Raw genomic sequence first — 6,000 nt, forward strand, 5'->3', positions numbered from 1 at the left:
ACACTTCATTGTCCAGTACCATCATTACAATATTGTTATCATCTGAGCTGGAGTCTGACACTTTCTCTAAGACCTTTCAAATAACCCCTTTACTAGACTTCAGTACCAAACCATTCAGGGCAAATCTCTGCTTTGTGCTTGTCAGCCTTAATAGACTGGATGTCACTTGAGCCTGTAAAAAGTGCCTGCTCCTCAGCTGTCAGTCAGTCCTGGTGGTGTCAGCGAGAGCGTGGCTGGAGCTGGCTGGATTAGAGGGTAGTTACCATAGCTGTCAGATTACTGACAGCCTGACACCCACACTCCCAACTTCCTCTTACTCTATTTGGTTTCTATTGAGCTCTCTGGACCTTTCTTAAGGTGGATCTCTCTGTTGGAAACAAATCATAATTTGGCTAGCATCATCAGAAGTTCTAAGTTTTTAGAAAGCACCTTACTTTGAGCAGATTTTATATTTTAATGAATATGTTTAACCTCATTTCAGCAATAGGGCTACCTCCCCACATTTTCCAAGTTTATGGAAACCGTGTGCAGGTGTATAGGCACGTGATTTCAGTTTCAGTGTCCTAATTATTTAAGGATATGTAAGTCTCACCAGAAATGTTTTCCTTTGCCTCTTCCTCATCTACGGGATTTCTTCCTCCTTTTGATCATATCTTTGCTCTGCCCCTTGTGTTAAATGAGAGACTCAGTTTTGAGAGTGTGTGCATGGGCCTGTGTGTATGCACACTTGTGTGCTGGTAGGTGTATATGCAGAACTGTTGAATGTTTGTGGACATACATTCATACCTAATGGAAGGCAGTCAGCTAACAGCCCAGGCAGGAAGAACAAATTTGCAACTGTCCAAACCATGCCTTAGTTAAAATTCACCTTCAACATAGCCAATTAGTGAATGAAGTTCACTCCCTCCTCCCGGCTCTCCCTCTCCCCGGTTTTCATGCACCCTGTACTCCCTCCTCTCCCTTTTCCTCCTCTCCTCCTTTTCCGATTTATTAAAGGTTCACTATCTGGCAGTCCCCAGACTGGACACCAGGCAAACAAATGAACGTAATGACACCTGTACACAAATTCACAGTTGCCTGCTCACATTCCTCAGGTATGTTTGAAATTTACAAGCTTTTATTTCTGACGAGGGAGCTGAGCTTAATTAACACTTTCATTTACTTAGCTAATAGTCAAGGCTGATTTGCTTTTATTAAACCAGGCTTTGGGACCAGAAATGCAACTTTTGCACAATCTTAAATTTGCTTACTATTCTAACCTGCTACGGAATTAAACTTGAGTCTACATTCTGAGCATTGCCTTCAGCCCACACAGGCACATGCATGTTTAGTGCTGTGTTGCTACAGGGGAGAAAAAGCACTAGGCTTCCAGAAATGTACTTGCATCCTGGGAAAGTCATTGCATCTATCTTGCTGAACTACAGTTATCATGTCTCTAAATTGGAGATAATGATATTTATCTACTAACTTTATAGGTTTGGTATACGGTCTAAATGTGACTGGGTACACATGCACACATACACATACATATATGTGTGTGTATGTATACATGCACACACATTACAAAGTGAAAAATGACACAAATACAAATTGTGATCATCAGTAGGACTCTATATGGTTATATATAATTTGAGATAATCACTTGATTATTTAGCCTATTTTACTTATTCCTATTTTCTTGGCCATACGTGCTTTGCTTTGGCTTAGCACATAACTACATAGCTGAAAAAAAATGCCCCACAATAAAAATAAAAGATTACATTTTGATTAAACTTATGAACTCACACTCAGGTTAGGAGCCTTTAGTGGTCTTCCCTGGTCCTCATTATGCCTGTAAGAATGTGTGGCTTTTTAAGATCTTTGTTGTTTTTCTATAAGCCCAACAAAATAGTTTAAATTAAAAGGAGTCAGTATCTATCTCAATTTCTGGGTAGTTATGTATTCCTTATAATTCCAGAAACTTGACAAAATAAAGGTCAAACCAGAGACAGAAAAATATGTTGCAAACATACTGGAAAAGGTGGGGGGCCAGAGAGGAGATACAAGAACTTTGTTTTCAGTGCCAAAGCCAAAGATATATTTTTTCCTGAATTTCCTCTCCATTCCAAAAAAATTTTTTTAAATAAAAAGACCCTTATATTCCACCCAATTAAATGTTGGAAAACAGCCTTTCAATATTATTTACAAGCATTTAAAGGTTTTAAATTCAACCAGCTCCCCCACACTCTCCCTTGCTCGAACACACATTCTTTATTCTGTGCACCGCTGAGGCTGTCTACTCAGTACCACAATAACCAGAGGTTCAATTATTCAACTAATTTGGTGAAAGCATCACATCTAACAAATAATAAGTGGGTTGTGAAAATGTTTATTTGCAAACCAAATGATCTGACCACAGTTTTGCTGGACTTCCTGAGCAAGGATTCCATTCTGCATCAGCAATAGAAATGCTTTTTCAAACTTGACTCTTTCCTGAGCTCCACTTTGAATGAAGGCCTGCATTTTGCAAGGAGACCGTCATAGGTAAAGGATTCTGTGGCCCTAGTTCTGAGAAAGGGGAGAAGTAAAAACCTCCCCCTATAGCTTTACACCATAATTAGCTAAGGAAATAGACTGGTCGTCTTAAAATAAAAACGCCTATCTTATTTTTAACCATAAAGTAGTAAGGATGTTCTTCCTACCCCCTTTTCAAGTCTACCTTGGCCTAAATTGCAAAATGCAAAACCTCTGAAACCATACCTGTGGATGGTACAGGCAGGGTGACTTTGAAATACAGCAAGTATTCTTGGGTTCATATACTAATTCTTGAGCCTCAATTTTCTCATCTATAAGACAATTAAAATCATAAGGTTTAAATGAGATAATTTATAAATTTGGCATGGTGCCTGGTACAAAGTATGTGCCTAATGAATAGTAGTTATTGCTATTACTCTTCCTTCTGCTTGTACCCTTCTCCTGACCTAAGCTCTGAGTTTGTGAAAAGATGTTAGTCTTCTTCCTACCTTTCCCTATGTGATGATATATTCTCACTCATCCATCCATTCATCCATCCTGGCATTTATTCATTCATTCATGTAATAAATATTTAAGGGTCTACTCTGTGTCAGGCAAGGCCAGGTGAAGAGCTGCAAGATGAACATTATGTGCTCTCCAGGATTCCCAGCCAAGTGGAGTAGACAGATATGTTAACATTCATAGGGGTGTAATTGGATCTACAACACAAACATAAAAATGAGATGCTGGGAAGCAGCATCTTCTTCTGTTAGAAATGTCAGGAAAGGTGTCTGAGAAAAGAAGAACTTTGAGCTGAGTTTGGCAGAACATTTAATGCATATGCAAAGACTCAGGTGTGACTATAGCAGGGGCAGTGGGAAAATCACAGTCCACAGGGCTGTAAGGGATGGTCACAGGCAGGTCCAGAAATGGGCTGGGGTCCACTCAAGAGAGCCTTGTACTCTAGGCTTTCCTCAAAATTTATGTATCTGTGGAATATTTCAAGAAAGAGAATAACAGGATCAGCTTTGCATTCTAGAAAGGTCACTCTGAAGGATGAGGGATATTCTTGAATCAGGAATTAGCCCAAAAGGTAGATATAACAAAAGCTTGAGTAAGACAGAGAAAGAGAGGGAATGGCATGGAGAGGTAAGGAGGAAGACACAACAGGTTTCCTGACAGTGTAGCTTTGGGACCCAAGGAGAGCTGGGCTCCAGGGTGGTTTCCAGTTTCGACTCAAGTGACCCAAGTGGAACGTGGAGTCATCAATGAGTTGGCAAGAATGAAGTGGGACCTGACTTAGAGGAAGCACCTAAAGGGAAAGAGGGGCTGGGATACAGGACAGATGTGCATATAGTTTGAGGCAAGTCAAATAGGAGATGAGACATTTAGTGAAAATGTTCAGTAAAAATGTGGAGCCCAGGTGAGGCCTGGAGAAGAGCTGGATGTCCAGAGTGGCTCAATGGATAGAGTCATAGGGGGATGAGGCTGTACAGGAGATGGCAGCTGAGAAAGTTTCTGGATAAAGAGATGGAGCCCCTGAAACTCCAGCACAAGAACAAAGAGCCCAAGAGGCAACTGAGGAAGCAGAGTGGGTGCCGGGGGAGTGAAGGGGGTGGGTATTTGAACGTGGTGGCAAAACGCAAGGGTGGCAATTGTTACTTCTGAGAGAAGTCAAGTAAGCTGAGGGCCCTTCAGAAGAGAGGATTACCAGCAACCCCAGTGGCAGGAGTTCAGTCACTCCTGCGGGATAACAGGATGATAGGTGGAGGGTCAGAGAATGGAGGAGAGAGTTTCTAAGTTTATGGGGTGGAGTGAGGAGGACTAGCTGTGAGTGAGAGGTGGAGGATTATAGGGTTATCAGGTTCCCACTTTAGGGCTCAAGTCACACCTCTTGGCATGCTGCTTTATTTTCCTTACCACATCCTTGATTGTGGCTTATAAATCTTGAAGCCTGTTCCTTTAGCCCTCTCAGACACTCGGTTCAAAAATATGTAATGAATTGAAAGAATTAGCATTTGTCATCTCCAAGAATCCCAGGTGGCTTGAAAAAGTCCTGAGTAGCTTCAGTTACAGGTTTTTTTGTTCTGAAACCTCTGCTTTCAAACTGATTGCATCACTGCCTCCTGGAACACCCGACAGGTAGGATCCCCCCCCCCCCCTTGCCTAACCCTGCTTCCTTTCTCTCAGCAGGCAGAGTGACGAGCTGCCTGCAGCCGGCAGCTGAGGCACCCAGAGACCTGGTGTCTCTGAACAGCTCTGAGCGCTGCCTGCTCTGAGCTACGCCAGGGCTGAGCAGCGAGAGAGAGAGAGAGAGAGAGAGAGAGAGAGAGAGAGAGAGAGAGAGAGAGAGAGACATCTGTGATATCTGATGACAATCATCTCTGATTAGAGTGTCACCACATAGCACAGGCGAGCCGGGGCCACAGCTAATTAGCTATGTGAGGCCAGCACTGTTTACTGTAACTGTACTAACAAGTTGCAGCTTTTTCCATTGCTGAAGAGTCATTGCGCAAATGCCAGCCAGGAACCCTTCACTCCAACAGTTTAGGGACAGAGTTGCTACCACTTTATTGCACCAATACCAGGAAACATTAATACCTTTGTGCCAAGAGTCACTTCAAGTCCATGTTTCCTCCTTCCACATACCGTCACCTCAAGTCATAATAGTAGAATAAGTTGCTTTATTGAATCTGATATTATTCTAAATGGGCTTGCACTTTTAAATGGATACCTCTTTTTCTTTTTTAGCACTCCTTGGGCTATGTCAAGGAATCAGCTAACTCTGGGAAATACAGCTAAGATGGCTTTGTCATTTGAGCTAAAGTGTGAGAGGAGCAGATGGAAAGACCAGAAGCTTAATGGGAATTAAAGGCATGCACTCTACTTTATCCCATTCATGTTTGATATATTTGATCTATTGTTCATAAACATATTACCTTTAAGGATATAGTTCCGATATTTTGCTATAAAACCAGTTGAAATCAGTTTCAAGATATTTTTTCTAAGGCTTTTTCAACATAAGAGAATATTTCCTTGTAAGTTCTCTTATACCCAGTAGAAGAAGCATTTCTCTATAACTTCAAAAAATGATATACTATCTTGCAGCTTCTATATCTTTTAGAAATAAATGCTTCTAACTCAGGACACTTGAATTGGAAACATTGTGTGCATAATACTGATGTAACTCATGTAACTATTTGAACTTAATATCAGGATACTTTTATATTTTGTCCATTGAGAAAACTTTGGAGAATTTTACAAAGTCAGTGAAAATTAGTAACATCTTCCTTGAAATTACTACTACCTGAAGCCTAAACCTTCACAAATTGACTCATTTGTTCATCTGAGAAATCTACCAACTTATCTTCCCAAGTTCCCAATCTAAGGACTTCAAATATTTTGCCGAATTCCAACTTTCCTTCCCTGAGCCAAAACTAGTTGCTCAGAAACTTTCAGAGAACAGAATGCCAAAATAATTCTGAAAGTCCATATGTTGTTATATAC

This window comes from Spermophilus citellus (assembly GCF_964194105.1).
Source record: "Spermophilus citellus genome assembly, chromosome: 11".
In the NCBI taxonomy this organism is placed as follows: domain Eukaryota; kingdom Metazoa; phylum Chordata; class Mammalia; order Rodentia; family Sciuridae; genus Spermophilus; species Spermophilus citellus.